Below are 12,803 nucleotides of genomic sequence, written 5' to 3' on the forward strand. Positions count from 1 at the left end.
AGCCGCTCTAAATAAGAGTTAATGCAAGCACATAACATTGCCTCAAGGACAATTGTGCATCTGTAATGAAGGCTGAGATGTATCCTGCAATATGTTTGTTTGTAAGTTTCATTACCCACGAGTGTTCAGCACCCGTGTTGGTGTGTAAAGGCTTCCAAAGCTGCAAAAAGACTCAAAGGTATGGAATGAAATGTGAATGTTGTCCATTTGTGTGCCTGGAAGACCCTCCACACCGGGTATAGAAAAACACTTACTGTTAATGTAAATTGCAAGGCGGCATAAATCAGGCGCCTGTGCGCAGCCCGGGAGAATATCGTGTAATAGTTATTGCAAAATGAAGTGGCATTGGGATCAATATCTCACTATATCTCACTCTGGCGTAATGGCACCGAGGGAAGCTGGAGGCCAAGGGAGTCCGGTCCCTCCACCTTACCATGGGCCAATAAATCTGCCTGACCTGCAGCCTGCTTATTAAAGTGCATACACAATCGGCAGCAGCCATCCGAAAATACAAGCTTACTTACTGACCTGGAGTCGAGGGAAATGGATGACTCTACCTTGTCTTAGGGCAAAGGTTAAAGACTGAAGCTTTTGCATTTTTGCATCTTTGTTTAGCATTCCAATACAACACTTTCAGGCTTGGAATAAAATTGGTTACCGAGTATCTGGGAGTAACCAGTTATACGTAGTAAAATTGTGCAAATAAAATAAAATAGTACAATTAAATTACTCCCATTTGGCAGTACTTAGTACAATGATATGCCCAGTCGTGTGCAAAGATATGATGTGGTTAGTTGGTATTTAAAGGCAACATGATGATTTTAATCAGTGTTTAAAATACTTCATTATGGTCTAGATCAGTGGTTCTCAAATGGGGGTACGCGTACCCCTGGGGGTACTTGAAGGTATGCCAAGGGGTACGTGATATTTTTTTAAAATATTCTGAAAAAAGCAAAAATTCAAAAATCCTTTATAAATATATTTATTGAATAATGCTTCAATAAACTATGAATGTAAGTTCATAAACTGTGAAAAAAATACAACAATACAATATTCAGTGTTGACAGCTATTTTTTTTCTGGTCATTTGCCCTAAATATTGATGTTAAATATTTCGTTTTTTGTGAAGAAATGTTTAGAATTAGGTTCATGAATCCAGATTGTTCTATATTACAATCCCCAAAGAAGGCACTTTAAGTTGATGATTACTTCTTTGTGTAGAAATCTTTATTTATAATTGAATCACTTTTTCAACAAGTTTTTAGTTATTTTTATATATATATTTTTTCCAAATAGGTCTCACTACAAATGAGCAATATTTTGCACTGTTATACAATTTAATAAATCAGAAACTGATGACATAGTGCTGTATTTTACTTCGTTATCTCTTTTTTTCAACCAAAAATGCTTTGCTCTGATTAGGGGGTACTTGAGTTAAAACAAATGTTCACAGGGGGTACATCACTAAAAAAAGATTGAGAACCACTGGTTTAGATGATACTGTATGTATCGGTTATGCTTTGGTGAAAATCTTGCTCCACAGTCATATTTTTAACCTGTTGTTTGAGTCTGTCTGCAATATGTTCGTTTGTGGAGGCTTTCCGAGATTGCAAATGAAACCACGTCCCACCCACTCCAAAAGTATCATAATATATCTTTTGAAAATGCACACTGTTATATATATCTTGAAGATGAACAGTAGCAAATCAACTTGGTGTAGATGTACTCGGTCACAACATTGGATACACCGCATAGGCGGTTAGTTACGCGCTACATTTACTCCGTTACATCTACTCGAGTAACTTTTGGGATAAATTGTACTTCTAAGAGTAGTTTTAATGCAACATACTTTTACTTTTACTTGAGAAATTCTTATAGAGAAGAAACACTACTTTTCCTCCGCTCCATTTATCTACATTCAGCTTGCTACTCGCTACTGATTTGTATCGATCTGTTAATACCCGTTTTTTTTTTGTTTTGGTTCGTCAGCCATGCCTTCAAAGTAGGATCTATCGCATGCCTGCGTTTCACCAATCAAATGCAGTCACTGGTGACGTTTGATTCCGTTTCACCAATCAAACAGAGCCAGACGGTCACATGATTAACTGCCCAAAAAGTTTCAGAGGCAAACAACAACAACAATGGCAGGGACGACAACGAACGCAAACACCCGTGGCCTCACATAAAATCGATGTTCACGCTTCAGACAACCAAAAAAAACAGTTATGTAGGGCGTTGTCATATGTGTCTCCCCAAACAAGTGGACATTTCTGCTTACATGAACTCAACGTCAAATTTGAGGAAGCACATCGCGGTAAGTTACGTTAATAGATATTTTGTCTGTCACCGCGGGCTAATGTTAGCTTCCCTGCTATGAATCACTGTCAAATGTACGTAGTTTGGTTATAATTTATTAACATACTGCAGCTTCATAGACAGACAGAGACACACACACTCACGCATGCATACAAACACCAATCAGAAGTGCACCTGTGTTCCCAGGTGCAGCCCCCATCTATCAGACTTTATGATTTGCGTAAAGGTTAACTTGTTATTTTGCTTTGTAAAACTCTGCCTACTGAGCCTTTGGTGCTGTTACGTTACTGTGGCTCAATTTGCCTTAATTGTTTTTATTTTAATGTCCATCCATCCATTTTCTACCGCTTATTCCCTTTTGGGGTCGCGGGGGGCGCTGGCGCCTATCTCAGCTTCAATCGGGCGGAAGGCGGGGTACACCCTGGACAAGTCGCTACCTCAATTACTTAATACATTTTAATATAATATTATATTAATAATAACATTTTTAAAATAACATTTTTCCCCTCAGGGATTATTACAGTATTTCTGATTTCTGATTCTGATATATTATTGTTTTAGTTGCTTAAGAGTTATTCCTGGCTCTGAATTTGTTCATTGCTATTCTTATGTTTTTGTGCATTATTTGTAGCCGTCATCATTAAACGAACAGGTTACTCATAATTTACTCAGTACTTGAGTTGTTTTTTCACAACATACTTTTTACTTTTACTCAAGTAAATATTTGGGTTACAACTCCTTACTTTTACTTGAGTAATAAATCTCTATAGTAACAAGACTCTTACTTGAGTACAATTTCTGGCTACTCTACCCACCTCTGACACACCGGCATACTAATTGATACAGAGAGGCATTACAAAAAAACGGTTTTGAGCAGCATTTAGGTCACTGCATGTTGCACGTCGGTGTTATCATCCACATACTAATATTAAATGAAAATAATTTGTTTTCCTCTCTTTTGTTGTATTTTCTCAAACCAAGACTTGATGTTCTCGTCTTTTTACGTCACAGTTTAGCGGCTAATCCAGTGTCGTACTGGTCGATCTTGACAAAATAGTCCCATGTAAAATGTCTTAAAAATAAATAAACAATATTTATATTAGAGCCATCAAAGCAAGTGGGGGTGGGCATTAGATGAGAATAAATAACACAAAAGTTCCAGGCAGAAACCTTTCCCACTCTGCAGCCCGTTCCAAAAAACTCTTGTTTCAGACCACGGAGAACGCCGTTTACAAGAGGAAAGGCTGAAACGATACATTTGTTTAAAGTTTCCATCTAAATACATTACTTTGGGTACAGGCCGTGAGTCTCAGAGCCTGTGAAGCAGAGGGGGAGAAGTTCTGTGTACTGCATACTAAAAATACCCTAATTAGGAGATCCGCCAATCTGTGGCGTCACTCAGTACACGTCCGTACACTAAATTAGTTAAATTTAAAAATATATATTTTGGCTCTAAATGAGCCTCCTATGACCCATGGAAACACTTTAATCCGATTGTGTTTGTTTTTTGAAAAGTTTAACTAACACACCTGGATTATGCGATTGGAAACCAGATCCCTCCAGGGGGTTTTTATGCCGCAGAGGACCCTTCGTACCGCGCATGCGCCAGTCTCAAAGAGCGGGATACAACCCAGAAGCAGATACCATTAAATAAAAACATAGCAATAATTCTAATGAAGAGGAAACTTTTTATTTGCTTCACAAATGAAAAGAACATAACATTTTGAAGTGCATTGATGGTAAAAGAAAAGAAACAGATTTATTTCAGAAGATAGCTTAGAAAATCTAGAATCCCATTTTAATTTGGATTCCCGAACAAAATTCGAGCGAGATGAAAGATAATGAAGCAGGTACTGTGTATTAAAGACGAATAATAAACCTCTTCATGCTGAATTTGTGCATTCCAAACCGATTAACTTTCCGCACAATTGGCAAGATAGTCCAAAACAATAGCAACCTTCTTCTGGAACAGTATCAGACAGTCTTTTCCTTGATGCTACTGTCATTATTGGTAGTAGCATCATGTTTGTAGCACAATTTAGGATCTTTTCTTGAGGCCGTCTGCTATTTAACATCAGCATCTCCATTAGAGTACTAATGTTTAAAATATGTGCTAATATTACAGCGGACATCACTTATAATGAGGTGTGAGGATCCGCAGATGGCTAGTGTGACGTTATAAATCAACCAGAAAGGGAATTAATTTAACTGTGCTAAATTGTACAGTGTACAGAAGGCACATGGCATATGACCAATAGTCGCATTAGAGAGTGTGCTTGGACACTTGGACTTCACACGTGGATGTGAAAATACAAAAAAACTAACTATTTGAGAAATCAGACTAATTTAGTGAATGGAAACACAGTGAGTGACTGACTCCCACCGTTAAAAAAAGACTGCTAAACACAGGATTCAGAGGCATCCAAAAGTGTATGTAAGCTCTGGCTAAAATGCATGGACCTTAAGAAATTCACCACAGGTAACCCTTATATGTAAAATTATACCCTTGCTAATTATTTGTGTACACATATACTTAGATATATAAAAACAGTATAGTGCATGCTACCATAAATATGCAGTATAAAATAGATTATAATATAATAGAATAGAATAGAATAGAAGAGAAGAGAATAGAATAGAATAGAATGAACTTTATTGTCTCTATATTTGCATATAACGAGATTAAAGACTCCAACTTAAGGTGCGGTAGTGGGAACAAATATGGGGTGAAATAAATGACATAAGAGGTAAAAAGGAAAAAGTAACAATTGAAATAAACAGACTACTATCCAATAAAAATAATAAGCAATTCTGTACAATATACAAAACACTATAGAAGTACAAAATACAAATACTGTACAATATACAGAGCAAGACAGGAGTACCGAAGTAATAAATAACAATCAGTGACGGACGTATTGCACTCGAAGGGTAGTATTGAGAGGGGGGGGCTGGTTGCCCACATCTGAGGTCCTCTCCAAGGTTTCTCATAGTCAGCATTGTCACTGGCGTCCCACTGGATGTGAATTCTCCCTGCCCACTGGGTGTGAGTTTTCCTTGCCCTTTTGTGGGTTCTTCCGAGGATGTTGTAGTCGTAATGATTTGTGCAGTCCTTTGAGACATTTGTGATTTGGGACTATATAAATAAACATTGATTGATTGATTGATATTGCACAGTATGGTATTAGGGCATTATATTTTATAGGGGTGAATTATTATTATTATAAGTTAGAGTTCAACATGGTGACAGCTTTGGGAAAGAAGCTGGCACTGAGCCTGTTTGTTCTGGCTTTGATGCACCTGTAGCGCCTGCCTGATGGTAGCAAGTCGAACAGGTGGAAGCCAGGGTGTGTGCTGTCCTTGGTAATGGCTCTGGTGTGTGTTGTTTGTTTGTTTGTTTGTTTGTTTGTTTGTTGTCCTTCAGGGAGCATTCCCAGAGTTCAGCAGTTGCACGGCTGTGGGGAAGAAACTATTTCACAGGCATGTTGTCCTGCTCTGGATGCTCCACTGCCTCCTTTCCAACAGAAGCGGAGCAAACAGTGTGTGTGACGAGTGTGAGGAGTCCTTCCTGACATCAGGACAACCTCCTTTGCAGCGTTTACTATCTTTTGTAGAGCGGACCACAATATATGACGACCCTCAAAATAATAAGTTTTTGTAAAACTATTTTTGAAGACAAACTCGATGGCAAAAAAGACAAAACTAAAACTTTTAGAATTGTGTTTTCATTACCAGTGTAATAAATTAAAATAGAACATCAACACTATGGAACGGTGAACCGTATTGTTCAGATATTTACAAACCCTCCTGTCAGTCTCCTGGAAGTGATCAGTTTGTGGGCCACACTATTCCTTTAGGTGTACTTTTTTTTTTAAATTGTATTATAATTTTTTATATCTTTCTCACGTAATGTATAACTCCCGGCATTGGTTTTTCTACTCACCAAATCGCTGAGACACCCTTTGGGGCAGCTCTCTGTTATGTGGTATTATCTTCCATCGTCACTGGTATATGTGATTGGCAGGAAGAAAAGACCTTAATCACTGGTACAACTACATACTATTGGCTGCAAAACAGGGGGGCCTAAAAACTGAGGGGGAAAATTCTGCCTTTTAAAAATTAAAAAAATAATTACAAATTAAAATAAGATTCCATAAAAACTCAATACAATATCAATCTGGTCCTGAAAGTAAAAAAAAAAATAGGGTTACCAGAATAAAATTGAGAGAATGTCTAAAACTACCTACATCCCCTATCCAAAATGCAAAATAGTTCATTCCATCTGGATAGCGGAAACCCCAACGTGAAACGCTTCACTCAACACAGAGGTCATTACGTCAAATATCTTGTCTTTGTAGTGCATTCAATAGAATATGGGTTGAAAAGGATTTGCAAGTCATTGTATTCCGTTCATATTTACATCTAACACAATTTCCCAACTCATATGGAAACAGGGTTTGTAAAAAATAGCAACAATTCAAAAATCCTTTATACATATATTTATTGAATAATACTTCAACAAAATATGAATGTAAGTTCCTAAACTGTGAAATGAAATGCAACAATGCAATATTCAGTGTTGATAGCTAGATTTTATGTGGACATGTTTCATAAATAGTGATGTTAAAGATTTCTTTTTTTGTGAAGAAATGTTTAGAATTCAGTTCATGAATCCTGATGGATCATGAAAGAGGGCACTTTGAGTTGATGATTACTTCTATGTGTAGAAATCCTTATTTATATTTTAATCACTTGTTTATTTTTCAACAAGTTTTTAGTTAGTTTTGTATATTTTTTTCTAAATAGTTCAAGAAAGACCATTACAAACGAGCAACATTTTGCACTGTTATACAATTTAATAAATCAGAAACTGATGACATAGTGCTGTATTTTATTTCTTTATCTGTTTTTTTTCCAACCAAAAATGCTTTGCTCTGATTAGGAGGTACTTGAATTAAAAAATGTTCACAGGGGGTACATCACTGAAAAAAGGTTGAGAACCACTGCTATATGTTAATACCATCTTTAAAAAGTCAAAGACCTAATTAAAAGTTTAAATGTGTTTTAAAAATATTATTTTCAACCAAATTGCAATCATTAGTTTTACTGTATGTAGATATAACAAGTTTCAGGGTATAAGGCGGTGACGTTGGGTTTAGGGTGGCATGGGTGGCCCTTTAGGAGTCTTGTGTATGGGGGCCCAGAATTTGGTACTGCAACTGCCTATGAGTGCTATAAAACACTCCTGGTCAGTCAGTCTTCAAGCAGATCTGTCATTAGGGCAACATTATACCATCTGAGGAGATACAATGATGAAAACAAGCACAACCTGACTTTTCCTGTTGCTGTATGGGTTGTGGTTTTATAGTGTACAGCAGTGACGTGCGGTGAAGTTCATGGCTGGTGAGACACTGACTTCATCACGGTCAGATTTATAACCATAGGAACCCTATAGAGTATCTTATTCACCATTTGATTGGCAGCAGTTAACGGGTTATGTTTAAAAGCTCATACCAGCATTCTTCCCTGCTTTGCACTCAGCATCAAAGGTTGGAATTGGGGGTTGAATCACCTAAAATGATTCCCGGCCGCTGCTGCTCACTGCTCCCCTCACCTCCCAGGGGGTGAACAAGGGGATGGGTCAAATGCAGAGGACAAACTTCACCACACCTAGTTTGTGTGTGACAATCATTGGTACTTTAACTTAATGTGGCAGGTACTTTAGCTAGTATAGTAGAAGTTCTCAATATTTGGGCCAATCAGAAGTCTAGATTACGACTCGGAGAGAGTAGGACAGACACAAATAAATACTTTAAATGATACTGGTGTTGTTTAAACATGTACAATGCAACAAGTAGTGGACAGACATTAAGAAGAATGGCCATTCAAAACAAAAGAAAAAAACAGAACGGAATCTCAACAAACAATGTTGGTTTAGTTCAGGTAATTCATAAAAAGTAATATCAAAAGTTCTTCGCATTTCATACAGCCACACGGGTTGGCGTAGTGGATATGGCAGTTTGTAGTGAAAGTTCAGTTTATGGCAGGTTTTGTATGAGTTAGTGCAAAAGGCCGCAGAGCAATGAAGTGCGAGGCAAGGGGTTCAGCTATAAGCCGCCTACCTGCCCGACCAGAGCAGGTGGAGTTCAAGGGTTGAGGAGGTGGAGATCCTTGGGCTCGGGCTCGAGGCCTATCTACAGCTCGCCATCCAAGACTTAGGGACAGGCCTACGTAAACACAGGACCCGGAGTTCAATCAATGTGCGCACATATATATCGACATCAAGTCATCTATCGTTCAAACTTCAATAAATAAATAACACTTATTATTATCATTATTAGCGATAATACTGCTAACATTAACAATATTAAATAATCACATGTATGTAGAAAATAACAAACACGACAGTACAGAGTGGTTTCACTATGACAGGTGTAAACGCGCTCCACCGGCAGTGTTCATTCATTGTCTTTACTGTAGCATAAAAAAATGCAGATGGCCTTAAAACGCCACAATACTCAGTCACCATATTTAAATATCCAAAATAAAGACTTGACATAAATATAAATTCAATCGGATCAGAAACATTGGACGAAACGGGATTAGAACCCGATGCTAAGTGCCCATAGAAAATACATGGGTACGGCTAGTAGCTACTATTAGCAAACAAATTCACTTACCAACTCGGCTTAATATCTCAACATCGACACACTCTTTCGTCACAACTCGGCCCTGATGGTCGGCACCTTTAAGTTTAGAATAAGTTGTAAAATGTTGGAATGTTGTTTTTACGATATGCAGACAAACAACAACTTTAAAACATACTGGCTTCAGATGTCCCCTGGCCTAGCCAAGTAGTCGCAAGAATGATCCCTGGGATCACTCTACCACCAGGAGGCGAGCATCACACAGTGCGTCTTCGCAGCCATTTTATGATTGCCCAGCACAAGAAATACGTTACACACATACAGTTGTTGACAAAATACACTGTACATCATATACCTTAGCTAACTGAACTATGGAAATGTATAATATAATTCATATAGCAATACGGTATCACTGCACAGCAGCCGCCTGTTAGCCGAGTCATTGTGCATTCCATGGTGAGGCTCAACTGGTTCAGTATTTGAACGGCAAATGTGAATAAAAATAATCTAAAACTGGTGAAGTTAAATGGAAAATAACTTTATAGTATAATCACAGGATACATATAACAATGTATTTATTTTTTTTCTTTTTACATTTTTTTTCTTTCCATGATGGCACGTGAGGCTCCGGCTCACCTGCCTCCCCTGACTGCACGTCACTGGTGCACAGTATCCACTTGTTCAATTGTATTCATCAGACTGTAACACTCGACACTTCCAGTGTAAGGGTTTCAAATTCCTTAGCTGGAAATCCTTCACCCGAATTCAACTATAATGTAATACTAAGTGAAAAAAATCTACAATGTCATCTGCAATTATTTATTTATTAACAAATGAAAGAAAAACTGATATATTTTGAAGGTTGTGGTTTCATTGTTTGAAAATAGTGTTAATTTAGACATTATTAGGACTGCATTGCTGACACCGTTGATGAAAGAAGTGTAAAGTATGAAGAAAACCATGTGCTCTCGCCGCTTTGGCCTAAGCCCTTGTAAATAAATATTGAGATATATGAGATGCAGAATCAAATGATACTCTACAAAGGAGTAGTTATGATTTTATATATTGTTTGTGCCTTTTCTGTATTTCACACATGTTATTGCTGTCCTTTTTTTCCCCCTCTGGTTTCAAACTAACTACAATAAACAGCAGGAAGCCAGCAGACTGAGTGTACTGCAAAAATAATAATATAATGATATTGGCTCGGAGTGATTTGCTTGATTATTCAGCTTTTATCCATCCTTAAGATTGTTGCAAGCTATAGTTCAGCTTTGGGGCAAATATTATTGGCCAGTATGGCGGATGTTGGCAAAAGGTTATGAATTGGAATGGTAGGAAAGTAGAATGAGCGGTGAGACTTGTGGTTCACAGTTTTTTCTTCTTGCATCCAGTTAAGGATATGAAAGTCAAGCCTGCTTGTAGACAATGATGCACTTGTATTATGTTTTGCAGGCAAAGGACAGTGAAATAAGCGCGTCTTCTGCTTCACAGTTGGTAAGTACTTTCTTTTTATTCTTCTAGTTCACAACTGTGTGTAGGAGCTGCATTTTTTCCTCTGCAAAAAGTTGAATAAAGTAAGGGTTAGATAGATACTGTTTTAACCATATCCTAAAGTAATTGATAAAGTTTATTTCATATCTTGTCTATGGTACTACAAAAAAATAGTTTTCAACAATCCATTTCCCTGGATCGCCCTGCGATGAGGTGGCGACTTGTCCAGGGTGTACCCTGCCTTCCACCCGATTGTAGCTGAAATAGGCGCCAGCGCCCCCCGCGACCCCAAAAGGGAATAAGCTGTAGAAAATGGCATTTCCCTGGATCGTTCTTATATACATCATAATCATGTTCAATTTGATTTGAGTCTGTGTCTAATTCCAATGTCGAGCAAAATCATTAAAAAGGAGTGACTTCAATTTACAAAAATCCCACCTCATTCTGCGTAGGCATATGTGTATTTCCATCCATCCATCCATTTTCTACCGCTTGTCCATTTTGGGCTCGCGGGGGGTGCTGGAGCCCATCTCAGCTGCATTTGGGCATAAAGGCGGTGTACACCCTGGACAAGTCTCCACCTCATCGCAGCATATGTGTATTTGTGTTTTTAATTATTGAAGTTAAAGTGAAGTGAATTCGAAAATGAAGAGTAAACTCAAGCGATTGATAACAAAAAATGATTGCATTAATCATGTATATACGGAGATGTGATCAGGTCAACAGATATGTCAGTGCAAAGATGAGTGAGGAAACTGCGACTGGTGCTTTCTTTCAAAATATGCCTGGATTTTCTTGAGATAAAACTGTTACTAAAAAATGCAAATACCGTATTTCCTTGAATTGCTGCCAGGGCACTAATTAATTTAAAACCTCTTCTCACTCCTGCGCTTACCAAAGGCATGCGATAAAAGTAAGCATGCACTAATTATTTTAAAACCACTTCTCACTCCGGCACTTACCCAAGGTATGCAGTAAAAATTTGAGTGTGATGTAAGCTTGGACCTTAAATCCTACTGAATAGCTCTTAATCTTCTTTTCTTTATGCGATTTCAAATTACTGATATTGAAATCAGCCTCCTCCATTTTGAAAATGATGACAGGGGAAGTGTCACTCGTGACGTCACGAGTTTGACCAGGCGGTAATACTAAGCATGCGCTAATTATTTTGCGAAGCGAGTTTGACCCGGCAGTAATTCAAGGCAGGCGCATACTATATGCCCTGCGGTAATTCAAGAAAATACGGTAAATGACGTTTATTCAAGTAAAACATTTGAAAAATGTTCCTGGATGACACACAGACAACAAAATAACACGTAAGTCCAAATATAAGAGCCTTTTTTAAATGAGAACTGCATTTTGGAGAAATGGTGTTTATCATTCAATCGACAGAAAAGACAGATGTGTTTGTGTGTGAGCTAATAAAATCTTCTATTTCGCCCAACATCCAAAAACCGCCAACAATAATCAACAATAATCATTTTGTGACCCGAATGTTAACCAAGTATTAGTGATATTGTCATTATGAGTGCTAACACAGACAAACTATTTATAGAGGCGCCGAGATCAGAGAGCGGTTGCATGTGTGGCTATATTGACACCATCAGCTGGTGAGCTGCTTTCTCACCTCGGAGCTCCATCCATCCATCCATCCATCCATCCATCATCTTCCGCTTATCCGAGGTCGGGTCGCGGGGGCAACAGCCTAAGCAGGGAAACCCAGACTTCCCTCTCCCCAGCCACTTCGTCTAGCTCTTCCCGGGGGATCCCGAGGCGTTCCCAGGCCAGCCGGGAGACATAGTCTTCCCAACGTGTCCTGGGTCTTCCCCGTGGCCTCCTACCGGTTGGACTCGTAAAAGTTAATTCTAGATCATAAATATTGCCTCCCACCTTGAGAGTAGAAGGATGAGAACATAATTAGACAAATTGGTAAACTTTGGCATCCAATTTAGATCCGGAAATGGCAAGAAAGACACAAAAACACGCTTAGTTTCACTCCCATTTATTTCTTCACATGGATGGTCACATTTATTTTTTATTTAAAATGCATAAAAAATGAAAATATATGTTTGTTGGTTTTACTTTAGGATTGTAAATTATAGGCAAAATTATTTTAAAAAAAGTGCATTTACCCTTTACGCTAATTTTGAATTATGCAAGCAAGCAATAACCTGTGATTAATCATGATTAATCCCCATTCAAAATAGTGATTAATCTGATTTTAAAAATGTATTAATTGATAACCCTTGTTTATTGTTAAAATTACATAAAATCCCTGAAATGTATTTGGCAATTTCAGGTTGTTGGTCAAAGTTACCGTGATGCATGTGCAAATGTGCATTGTCAGCCA

The 12,803-nt window shown here is 38.0% G+C and overlaps 1 long non-coding RNA gene across 1 annotated transcript in view; it reads left to right on the plus strand.

The window, feature by feature from the left end:
- LOC133569976 (uncharacterized) overlaps window positions 1-12,803 on the plus strand; it is a 235,976-nt gene that overhangs the window by 101,931 nt on the left and 121,242 nt on the right. The window contains exon 2 of the long non-coding RNA XR_009810004.1: window positions 10,415-10,456. This is a non-coding gene — a long non-coding RNA (uncharacterized LOC133569976). The remainder of the gene's footprint in view (window positions 1-10,414; window positions 10,457-12,803) is intronic.

Source organism: Nerophis ophidion, linkage group LG02 (genome assembly GCF_033978795.1).
Source record: "Nerophis ophidion isolate RoL-2023_Sa linkage group LG02, RoL_Noph_v1.0, whole genome shotgun sequence".
Classification (NCBI taxonomy): domain Eukaryota; kingdom Metazoa; phylum Chordata; class Actinopteri; order Syngnathiformes; family Syngnathidae; genus Nerophis; species Nerophis ophidion.